Source organism: Caretta caretta, chromosome 20 (assembly GCF_965140235.1).
Source record: "Caretta caretta isolate rCarCar2 chromosome 20, rCarCar1.hap1, whole genome shotgun sequence".
In the NCBI taxonomy this organism is placed as follows: Eukaryota; Metazoa; Chordata; order Testudines; family Cheloniidae; genus Caretta; species Caretta caretta.
In genome coordinates, this window is record NC_134225.1 from 17,777,404 (window position 1) to 17,789,649 (window position 12,246).

The following is a 12,246-nucleotide window of genomic DNA, read 5'->3' on the forward strand; positions in this document are numbered from 1 at the left end:
GTGTTGTTGAGTGCTGTGGCACATCTGCTATGCTCCATCCAGAGCTGTCTGCATTTCAATGCCAGGTGAGTGATCCCTGTATTGTGTTGTGGGGGGGAGGGATAGCTCAGTGGTTTGAGCATTGACCTGCTAAACCTAGGGTTGTGAGTTCAATCCTTGAGGGGGGGTGCATTTAGGGATCTGGGGCAAAAATTGGGGATTGGCCCTGCTTTGAGCAGGGGGTTGGACTAGATGATCTCCTGAGGTCCCTTCCAACCCTCACGTTCTATGATACGCTGCTGCGCTCCACCCCAGAGGTATCTGCATTTCTGTGCTGGGCGAGCAATCCGTGTGTTGTTATGCAGGTACTATGCTCCACTCCAGAAGTGGCTGCAATTCAGTGCAGGGTGAATGAAAGTCCATGTCTCATTTTGCAAAGCATGGGTTCTCCAAGCAAGGGTGCTGTCTGTCCCATGTTCCTGCTCAATAGACTCTGGATTCTTAGCATCAGCGGAGCTACATTTTGAGCAGTGGTGGAACCAGGAGGCAGCTGGGTCATAGAATCATAGAATCATAGAATATCAGGGTTGGAAGGGACCCCTGAAGGTCATCTAGTCCAACCCCCTGCTCGAAGCAGGACCAATTCCCAGTTAAATCATCCCAGCCAGGGCTTTGTCAAGCCTGACCTTAAAAACCTCTAAGGAAGGAGATTCTACCACCTCCCTAGGTAACGCATTCCAGTGTTTCACCACCCTCTTAGTGAAAAAGTTTTTCCTAATATCCAATCTAAACCTCCCCCACTGCAACTTGAGACCATTACTCCTCGTTCTGTCATCTGCTACCATTGAGAACAGTCTAGAGCCATCCTCTTTGGAACCCCCTTTCAGGTAGTTGAAAGCAGCTATCAAATCCCCCCTCATTCTTCTCTTCTGCAGGCTAAACGATCCCAGCTCCCTCAGCCTCTCCTCATAAGTCATGTGTTCTAGACCCCTAATCATTTTTGTTGCCCTTCGCTGGACTCTCTCCAATTTATCCACATCCTTCTTGTAGTGTGGGGCCCAAAACTGGACACAGTACTCCAGATGAGGCCTCACCAATGTCGAATAGAGGGGAACGATCACGTCCCTCGATCTGCTCGCTATGCCCCTACTTATATATCCCAAAATGCCATTGGCCTTCTTGGCAACAAGGGCACACTGCTGACTCATATCCAGCTTATATCATATCCAGTCATTGGTGGTTCCACCTTCAGTTCTACCTATTGGCTTGAAAAGGCACCACACGTATACCTAATGGCTGCTGAGGGGGGCAGTTGCCCCCCGGCCCGCTATTAGCTCTGCCACTGATTCTTTTTAAATGTTCATTGTGCTGCTTCCACCAGCCACTTTGATTTTGTTTTCTTTTACAGACCCAAGCAAAACGCAAGCGGCAACCTGGCTAGAAGCAGATCCGTGGAATTGAACAGACTCATCCAATTACTGAGCCTTCCCAGAGCCAGGTGCTGCCCTCACGATACATCAAATGTAGAGGACCTGCTAAGCTCCCATTAGATGTAGCCTAGAGCCAAACGCAGGCCAGGCAAGGTGGCTTCGCCCATGGAGTTCAGGTCCAGGGATTCAGTAGGGAGTAAATGGCCAGCACTGGATGCTTCAGGTTTTGGTGCCCATCCAGAGACGGCTGGGGGCTGATTTTCAATTACACACCTGCAGCTGGCCCAGGCCAGCTGACTCCAGCTCCCGGGACTCGGGCTAAGGGGCTGTTTAACTGCGGTGTAGCCTTTGGGGCTCAGGCTGGCGCTTCAACTCTAGGACGATGCGAGGTGGGAGGTTCCCAGAGCTCGGGCTCCAGCCAAAGCCAGAACGTCTGCACCACAAATAAACAGCTGCTCAGCTCGAGCCCTGTTAGCCGGAGTCAGCTGGCCTGGGCCAGCCGTGGGCACATAACTGCAGTGTAGACACACCCTAAGTGCCCACAAGCCCCCCTGGGAGCTGCGGGTATTTAGCACCTCTGAACTCTAGGCCCCAGGTGTCTCAACGTGGGCACCCAAAGTTAGGGGCCATTCAAAATCTTCTTGCCACTGTCTTCCCCCACCCCACACTGCTCCTCAGACGTGCCTGTTAACTGCTGGAAATGGCCCACCTTGATTATCACTACAAAAGGTTTTCTCCCCCCTCTCTCCTGCTGGTAATAGCTCATCTTAAGTGATCACTCTCCTTACAGTGTGTATGATAACACCCATTTTTTTCATGTTCTGTGTGTATATAAAACTCCTGACTGTATTTTCCACTGAATGCATCCGATGAAGTGAGCTGTAGCTCACGAAAGCTTATGCTCAAATAAATTGGTTAGTCTCTAAGGGTACGTCTACACTACAAAATTAGGTCGAATTTATAGAAGTCGGTTTTGTAGAAAGCGTTTTTATACAGTTGATTGTGTGTGTCCCCACACAAATGCTCTAAGTGCACGTAGTCGGTGGAATGTGTCCACAGTACCGAGGCAACTGTCGACTTCCGGAGCATTGCACTGTGGGTGGCTATCCCACAGTTCCCGCAGTCTCCGCCGCCCATTTGAATTCTGGGTAGAAATCCCAGTGCCTGATGGGGCTAAAATATTGTCGCGGGTGGTTCTGGGTACATATTGTCAGGCCCCCGTTCCCTCCCTCCCTCCGGGAAAGCAAGGGCAGACAATCGTTTTGCGCCTTTTTTCTTGAGTTACCTGTGCAGACGCCATACCACGGCAAGCATAGAGCCCGCTCAGATCACTTTGGCAATTAGGAGCACATTAAACACCACACGCCTTATCCAGCAGTATATGCAGCACCAGAACCTGGCAAAGCGATACTGGGCGAGTAGGCGACGTCAGCGCGGTGACGTGAGTGATGAGGACATGGACACAAACTTCTCTCAAAGTACGGGCCCTGACAATGTGGGCATCATGGTGCTAATGGGGCAGGTTCATGCGATGGAATGCCGATTCTGGGCCTGGGAAAGAAGCACAGACTGGTGGGACCGCATAGTGTTGCAGGTCTGGGACGATTCCCAGGGGTTGCGAAACTTTCGCATGCATAAGGGCACTTTCATGGAACTTTGTGACTTGCTTTCCCCTGCCCTGAGGCACAAGAATACCAAGATGAGAGCAGCCCTCACAGTTGAGAAGCAAGTGGCAATAGCCCTGTGGAAGCTTGCAATGCCATACAGCTACCAGTCAGTCGGGAATCAATTTGGAGTGGGCAAATCTACTGTGGGGGCTGCTGTGATGCAAGTAGCCAACGCAATCAAAGATCTGCTGATATCCAGGGTAGTGACCCTGGGAAATGTGCAGGTCATAGTGGATGGCTTTGCTGCAATGGGATTCCCTAACTGCGGTGGGGCCGTAGACGGAATCCGTATCCCTATCTTGGCACCAGAGCACGAAGCCGGCGAGTACATAAACCACAAGGGGTACTTTTCAATAGTGCTGCAAGCACTGGTGGATCACAAGGGACGTTTCACCAACATCAACATGGGATGGCCGGGAAAGGTACACGACACTCGCATCTTCAGGAACTCTGGTCTGTTTCAAAAGCTGCAGGAAGGGACTTTATTCCCAGACCAGAAAATAACCGTTGGGGATGTTGAAATGCCTATAGTTATCCTTGGGGACCCAGCCTACCCCTTAACGCCATGGCTCATGAAGCCGTACACAGGCAGCCTGGACAGTTGTCAGGAGCTGTTCAACTACAGGCTGAGCAAGTGCAGAATGGTGGTAGAATGTGCATTTGGACATTGAAAAGCGTGCTGGTACGGTTTACTGACTCGGTTAGACCTCAGCAAAACCAGTATTCCCACTGTTATTACTGCTTGCTGTGCGCTCCACAATATCTGTGAGAGTAAGGGGGAGACGTTTATGGCGGGGTGGGAGATTGAGGCAAATCGCGTGGCTGCTGGTTACGCACAGCCAGACACCAGGGCGGTTAGAAGAGCACAGGAGGGCGCGGTGCGCATCAGAGAAGCTTTGAAAACCAGTTTCATGACTGGCCAGGCTACGGTGTGAAAGTTCTGTTTGTTTCTCCCTGATGAAACCCCCCGCCCTTGGTTCACTCTACTTCCCTGTAAGCTAACCACCCTCCCCTCCTCCCTTCGATCACCACTTGCAGAGGCAATAGAGTCATCCTTGCTTCACATTCTTGCATTCTTTATTCATTCATCACACAAATAGGGGGATAACTACCAAGGTAGCCCAGGAGGGGTTGTGGAGGAGAGAAGCACCAGGAGGGGTGGTGGAGGAGGGAAGGACAAGGCTACACAGCACTTTAAAAGTTTAAAACTTTAAAACCTATTGAATGCCAGCCTTCTGTTGCTTGGGCAATCCTCTGGGGTGGAGTGGCTGGGTGGCCGGAGGCCCCCCCCACTGCCTTCTTGGGCATCTGGGTGAGGAGGCTATGGAACTTGGGGAGGAGGGCGGTTGGTTACACAGGGGCTGTAGCGGCGGTCTGTGCTCCTGCTGCCTTTCCTGTAGCTCAACCATACGCTGGAGCATATTGGTTTGATCCTCCAGCAGCCTCAGCATTGAATCCTGCCTCCTCTCATGACGCTGCCACCACCTTTCAGCTTCAGCCCTCTCTTCAGCCCGCCACTTACTCTCTTCAGCCCACCACCTCTCCTCCAGGTCATATTGTGCTTTCCTGCACTCTGACATTGTCTGCCTCCACGCATTCGTCTGTGCTTTGTCAGTGTGGGAGGATAGCATGAGCTCAGAGAACATTTCATCACGAGTGCATTTTTTTCGCCTTCTAATCTTCACTAGCCTCTGGGAAGCAGAAGATCCTGTGATCCTTGAAACACATGCAGCTGGTGGAGAAAAAAAAAAGAGACAGTGGTATTTAAAAAGACACATTTTCTACAACAATGGCTACACTCTTTCACGGTAAACCTTGCTGATAACATTACATACACAGCACATGTGCTTTCGTTCCAAGGTTGCATTTTGCCTCCCCCCACCACGTGGCTAGACCCTTCCCCCTCCCCGTGGCTAACAGCGGGGAACATTTCTGTTCAGCCATAGGCAAACAGCCCAGCAGGAACAGGCACCTCTGAATGTCCCCTTAAGAAAAGCACCCTATTTCAACCAGGTGACCATGAATGATATCACTCTCCTGAGGATAACACAGAGAGATAAAGAACGGATGTTGTTTGAATGCTAGCAAACATACACTGCAATGCTTTGTTCTACAATGATTCCTGAGTACGTGCTACTGGCCTGGTGTGGTAAAGTGTCCTACCATGGTGGAGAGAATAAGGCTGCCCTCCCCAGAAACCTTTTGCAAAGGCTTTGGGAGTACATCCAGGAGAGCCGCAAATGCCAGGGCAAATTAATCATTACACATGCTTGCTTTTAAACCATGTAGTATTTTAAAAGGTACACTCACCAGAGGTCTCTTCTCCGCCTGGTGGGTCCGGGAGGCAGCCTTGGGTGGGTTCGGGGGGTACTGGCTCCAGGTCCAGGGTGAGAAACAGTTCCTGGCTGTCGGGAAAACCGGTTTCTCCACTTGCTTGCTGTGAGCTATCTGTAACTTCATCATCATCATCTTCCTGGTCCCCAAAACCTGCTTCTGTATTGCCTCCATCTCCATTGAAGGAGTCAACAACATGGCTGGGGTAGTGGTGGCTGAACCCCCTAAAATGGCATGCAGCTCGTCATAGAAGTGGCATGTTTGGGGCTCTGAACCGGAGCGGCCGTTTGCCTCTCTGGTTTCCTGGTAGGCTTGCCTCAGCTCCTTAAGTTTCACACAGCATTGCTTCGGGTCCCTGTTATGGCCTCTGTCCTTCATGCCCTGGGAGATTTTGACAAATGGTTTGGCATTTTGAAAACTGGAATGGAGTTCTGATAGCACGGATTCCTCTCCCCATACAGCGATCAGATCCCGTACCTCCCGTTCGGTCCATGCTGGAGCTCTTTAGCTCCCTGAGGCCAATACCGTCTAATTGCGTCCATAGTACCCCAAATTCGACCCAGCAAGGCCGATTTAAGCGCTAATGCCCTTGTCGGGGGTGGAGTACGGAAATCGATTTTAAGAGCCCTTTAAGTCGAAAAAAAGGGCTTCATCATGTGGACGGGTGCAGGGTTAAATCGATTTAACGCTGCTAAATTCGACCTCAACTCCTAGTGTGGACCAGGGCCTAGTGTGGTTGCAGTTCTACATCTTTATACCAGTGGAGCTTCTTCCGCTTCTCCTCTAGGAATAGCGATCCCAGGACTAGCACTCCTACACCAGCATAACTGCCTCAACACGAGGGTGCATCACTTTCACTGTACTGGTATAGCCAGTGGCTCAACCCTTCTATTTGATGCCTTGGCTTCTGACTCTGAAAACATGGTCGTCATCTTCTGTAACCTTGACATAACTCAAGCATAGCATGTGACATTACAGCAGGACCTGCTGTTTATAAATGTAGTACCTTCCCCGCCAGTATTGTTGTCATTCCTGACTCTCTCTCTCTCTCTCTCTCTCTCTCTCTCTCTCTCTCTTGAGGCTCTCTGTGAGGCTCTTGCTATGGGAAGGAGCAGCCTGGAGAAGAGTTGAAGCTTTTAAACTTTGTCAATATTTTTAAACTTGTAGATTCCTTACCATTGGGGTGTTGGGGTGTCCAGGTGGAAGGGGTGTCAGGGTGGAAGGACTGTCTAGCCTGTGTTATACAGGAAGTCAGACTTGATGGTCCAATGTCCCATTAAATTCTGTGAAATTATGTAACTGGAAAATGGCCCTTCCTGAGACGCTGCACTGGCCTCACCCGGCATCTCGCCAAGCCCAGGCCGGCTGTATGTTCGTAGGCACGTTTCTTCCAAACCAGAAGTGGGAAACGTGATAGGCTGTGAGGCCAAGGCCAAGGGAACCATCGAGAGCTCAGCAGGGCTGGAGGATCCTCAGGGCTTCGGGAAGAGAGGAAGGAGCAAACCCCTCCCTTATCAGGGAAAATGAGGGCCAGTGAAACATGCCCAGAGCTAGGGAATATAAACGCCAACTCAGGAAAGGTAAGGACACTGTGAGGCAGGGTCTGAACCTGTGCAGGGAAGAGCCCTGCTCCAAGAACACAGCCTGTCTCGGGTGAGTAGAGCAGTGCCATCAGCCTGTCCCGCAGTCAGGTAATGCCCAGCCTCCAGATATGAGCTACAGACAACTCAGAGTCCTGGCAGCAAAGCTGAGAGAGAGCATCTCTCTCAACCCCTGTCCTGCGCTGCTCTCCAGATCCCCTCAGACCTTGATGTTCCTCCTCTCCCATCTCAGCCAAATCCCAGGGGAATCTGTGCTCGGGGCCAGGCTGGGACAGAATCTGTCCTGCAACTTTTGAGTCATGGGCACAAATCCACTTTCTGCTTAAAAAAGAATTCCAGCTTTTCAGTGGCTGGGGCTGAGTCCCAAAGAGCAGAGCAGAAGGGCTGTGAGTTGCAGGCAGGTGGAAATGCTGAAGGGCTGCGAGCCCCAGGCCTGGCGCAGACGCTGAAGGGCTGCGAGCCCTGGGCCCAGCCTAGAGGCTGAAGGGTTGCGAGCCCCGGGCCCAGCCTAGAGGGTGAAGGGCTGCGTGTCCCAGGCCCAGCCTAGAGGCTGAAGGGCTGCGAGCCCCGGTCCTGGCGCAGCTGTTGAAGGGCTGCGATCCTCGGGCCTATCGCAGCCAGACATCCTGGGCCCTTTCCAGTGTAACAGCTGGGGGAGAGAAGAGGGGGTGCCACCTCAGTTTGGAAGGGAATTTGTTATTCAAAAGTATCTGCTCAAGATGAAGCAGTCATCGGATTAGGGTTGTTGGCTTGAGCTGCACAGCCTCAATTCTCCCTTCCTTTCTCCATCATCCCCAGGGCTACTGGCTCCATCTTTATCTCAAAATCAGGCAAATCATAGATTCCTAGATTCCAGTGACAGAAGGGATCATCTAGTCTGGTCTTCTGTATAGCACAGGCCAGAGAGCTTCCCAAAAATAATCCCTAGAGCAGATCTTGTAGGAAAACACCCAATCTGGATTTTAAAATGGTCAGTGATGGAGAATCCATCACAATCCTTGGTAAATTATTCCAATGGTTAATTACCCTCACTGTCAATCATTTACACCTTTTTGCAGTCTGAATTTGTTTAGTTTCAACTTCCATGTTATACCAATCGCCGGTAGATTGAAGAGCCCATTATTAAATATTTGTTCCCCATGTAGGTACTTGGAGACTGTAATCAAATCACCCCTTAACCTTCTCTTTGTTAAGATAAATAGATTGAGCTCCTTGCCTGTATCACTATAAGACATGTTTTCCAGTCCTTTAATCACGCTTGTGGCTCTTTTCTGAACCCTCCAATTTATTAACATCTTTTTTGAATTGTGGATACTGCAACTGGACACAGTAGGGATCACACCGGTGCCACTATTGAGGTACAGTAACCTCTTTACTCCTACTCAAAATTCCCCTATTTATGCATCCCAGGATCACTCGAGCTATTTTGATCACTGTATCACACTTGGAGCTCATGTTCAGCTGCTTATTCACTTCCACCCCCAAATCTTTTTCAGAGTCACTGCTTCCCAGGATAGAGTCCCCCATCCTCTAACTAAGGCCTACAGGTTTTGTTCCTGGATGTATACGTTTACATTATCCATATTAAAATTAGGGCTGTCAAGCAATTAAAAAAATTAATTGCGATTAACTGCGCGATTCAAAAAATTAACCGCGCGATTCAAAAAGGAATTACGCGATTAATTGTGCTGTTAAACAACAATAGAATACCATTTCTTTTAAATATTTTTGGATGTTTACTACATTTTCAAATCTATTAATTTCAATTACAACACAGAATAAAGAGTGTACAGTGCTCACTGTATATTTATTTTGATTACAAATAATTGCACTGTAAAAAACAAACAAAAAATTATTTTTCAATTCACCTCATACAAGTACTGTAGTGCAGTCTCTTTACCATGAAAGTTGAGCTTACAAATGTAGAATTATATATATATATATATATATATATATATATAAAACTGCATTCAAAAATAAAACAATGTAAAACTTTAGAGCTTACAAGTCCACTCAGTCCTACTTCTTGGTCAGCCAATCGCTCAGACAAACAAGGTTGGTTACAATTTGCAGAAAATAATGCTGCCTGCTTCTTGTTTACAATGACACCCGAAAGTGAGAACAGGCGATCGCAGGGCACTGTTGTCGCTGGCGTTGAAAGATATTTTCGTGCCAGATATGCTAAAGATTCATATGTCCCTTCATGCTGCAATCCAGAGGACATGCTTCCATGCTGATGATGGGCTCTGCTTTTGATAACAATCCAAAGCAGCGTGGACTGACGCATGTTCATTTTCATCATCTGAGTCAGATGCCACCAGGAGGTTGATTTTCTTTTTTGGTGGTTTGGGTTCTGTAGTTTCCGTATCAGAGTGTTGCTCTTTTAAGGCTTCTAAAAGCATGCTCCATACCTTGTCCCTCTCAGATTTTGGAAGGCACTTCAGATTTTTAAACCTTGGGTCGAGTGCTATAGCTATTTTTAGAAATCTCACATCGGTACCTTCTTTGTGTTTTGTCAAATCTGCAGTGAAAATGTTCTTAAAACGAACATGTGCTGGATCATCACCCGAGACTGCTATAACATGAAATATGTGCAGAATGTGGGTAAAACAGAGTAGGAAACATACAATTCTCCTCCCAAGGAGTCCAGTCACAAATGTAATTGATGCATTATTTTTTTAATGAGCATCATCAGCATGGAAGCATGTCCTCTGGAATGGTGGCTGAAGCATGAAGGGGAATATGAATGTTTAGCATATTTAGCATGTAAATACCTTGCAACGCTGGCTACAAAAGTTCCATGCATTCTCACTTTCAGGTGACATTGTAACTAAGAAGCAAGCAGCAGTATCTCCCGTCAGTGTAAACAAACTTGTTTGTCTGAGCAATTGGCAGAATAAGAAGTAGGTTAGGTAACCAAAAAAAAATCTGCATTCATAAGTTACACTTCGAGGTCTAGTGGGTATGAGTGGGAGGGCTGGGGGTGGGAGTCAGCACTCCTGGGTTCTATTCCTGGATCTGTGAGAGAGGGTTGTCTACTGTTTAGATCAGGAGATGGAGAGTCAGGACTCCTCCTGGCTTTGCAGCTGACTCCCTGTGTGACTGAGGGCAATTCCCCCCACCTCCCCCGTGCCTCAGTCATACGGGGATAATGACACCGACCCAGCTCCTGGGGGTTGGGGCTGGATTCATTCCAGTCTATACAGCACCTCTGAGGGAGGTGCTAGGAAAGGGCAGGACATAAGTAACCAACAGACACTAATGGGATGCACCATGTGATTCTCTTTCTGTCCCTAGCGCGTGTGACTGTGGACCCCAACACAGCCAATGCCTACCTGCTCCTGTCCCGGGATCAGCGGAGCGTGAGGGTGGGCAACAAGAGGCGGGACGTCCCCAGTAACCCCAAGCGGTTTGACACGTGCAGCTGCATCCTGGGCCGGCAGAGGTTCACAGCCGGGATGCACTACTGGGAGGTGGAAGTGGGGGACAAGCCATGTTGGACACGGGGGGGTCTGTGAGGAGTGTGTGAGCAGGCAGGGAATATTCACGGCCTCACCAGCGACTGGTTTCGGGACGGTGTGGCTGCACAATGGGGATGAGTATGCAGCGCTCACTTCCCCCCTGCCCGAGCTTATGCTGAGAGTGAAGCCTCGGCAGATTGGCATCCTCCTGGACTTTGAGGCCGGAGAGGTGTCCTTCTACAACGTGACTGGCAGCTGTCACATCTACACCTTCAGTGGCATCTTCTTGGAGCCCCTGCGGCCATACTTCTACCCGGGGGTGCGGGCAGGCAGCCTGAATGATGCCCGATTGACCCTCCAACAGGGAACACAGCAGCCATGAGCCAGTCACAGCCACCTTGGCACCTTGGGCTTTCAGGACTTACCAATGAAAGGCTTTCTTAACAACACATAATTCACCAGCGGAACTTACTGCCACAGGATATTGAGGGGGCCAAATGTCTAGTGGGATTCAAAAAAGGATGAGACATAGCTAGGGATAATCCAAATATCACCAGCTAGAGAGGGCAGGAGACACAGGACTATAAAACCATCTCCACAGGGCAGGAGCCAGCCACTGACTACAGGGGGGCACATTCCCCAAAGAGAAGGTTATTCCATAATTACACACTGCAGGGTCTCTGGTACCTTCCTTGAAGCCTGTGATTATGGAGACAGGATACCTGGCTTTTGGGCGCTGCAGTGAGCTAGCACAACAAATCCTGTGCTCTCTGGGTGCTGTTAGAGCAAGAAATTGGTCACTGAAGCTGATAATCAGCCACAGAGCAGGAGCACTGACCCACGATAAATGCCCCCACACTGCTAGACCTTCCTGCACAGCCCCAGTAGGGGAGTCTCCATCCAGCATTGCCATTCCCCAGCACTGGAATGCAGAGTCAGCAGCATCTGCAGGGAGGCCTGGGGAGCAGGAGGGGATGGGTGAGAGGACCTGAGGGCCTTGCTCAGTTTGCAAAGAATCCAGCTGCATCATCTTTAGTAGGTGGTGTGGCTGGTGGAGACCTTGGGTCTCTGGCATGTCGTGCTCCTGGCCTAGCTGCTTGGTTCAAGGTAGAGCATCGCTGCCTGTGTCCTGTAACCTCCAGCAGCCAAGCTCCTTGGGGCAGCCAAGGAAACATTGCCTTTGGCTACCCTTGTTTTAAAGGGCTCAGGGAGCATGGACACGAGGATGGAGTCGCGTGTCTGTAAAGGGTGGGGCCTGCCAACACGAGCGAGCCAGCTCCAATCGGCAATTCGCCTCTGACCTAGCCCCCCTTCTGGTGAAATACCGAAGCCTTCCTTCCGCTGGATGCTTCTGAGCCCAGCCCAGCCCGTGGGCCAGAGCTGTCCACAGCCCTGTGCGTGTGCTGTCCCTGGTCTCACTGACGGTGTGCGTCAGCACGCAAACCCAGTGCAGACTGCAAAGCCTGTTGGCCCATAAACCTCAGCTCTCTAGGTCCTTTTCTCCCACCAATAAACAATGCATTCCAATAGCCTTGTATAAGCTGGCAAAGCATCCCTTGTGATCTGAGAGCTGCTCACCCCCACCTTCTGGGGGAAGGGGGAGAGCTAGGAGATCCAGTCCAGCTGGAGCTGTGGTGCTCTCAGGACTCAGCACTCTCATGGGCCCTTCGTGTTGCATGTGTGATTCAGGGACTACTATGACTGTCTGATGGAGCTGCCCATTCCCTAGCCCTGTGTGCACCTCTCTGTGATGGGACTTCACCCCAAGAAGCCA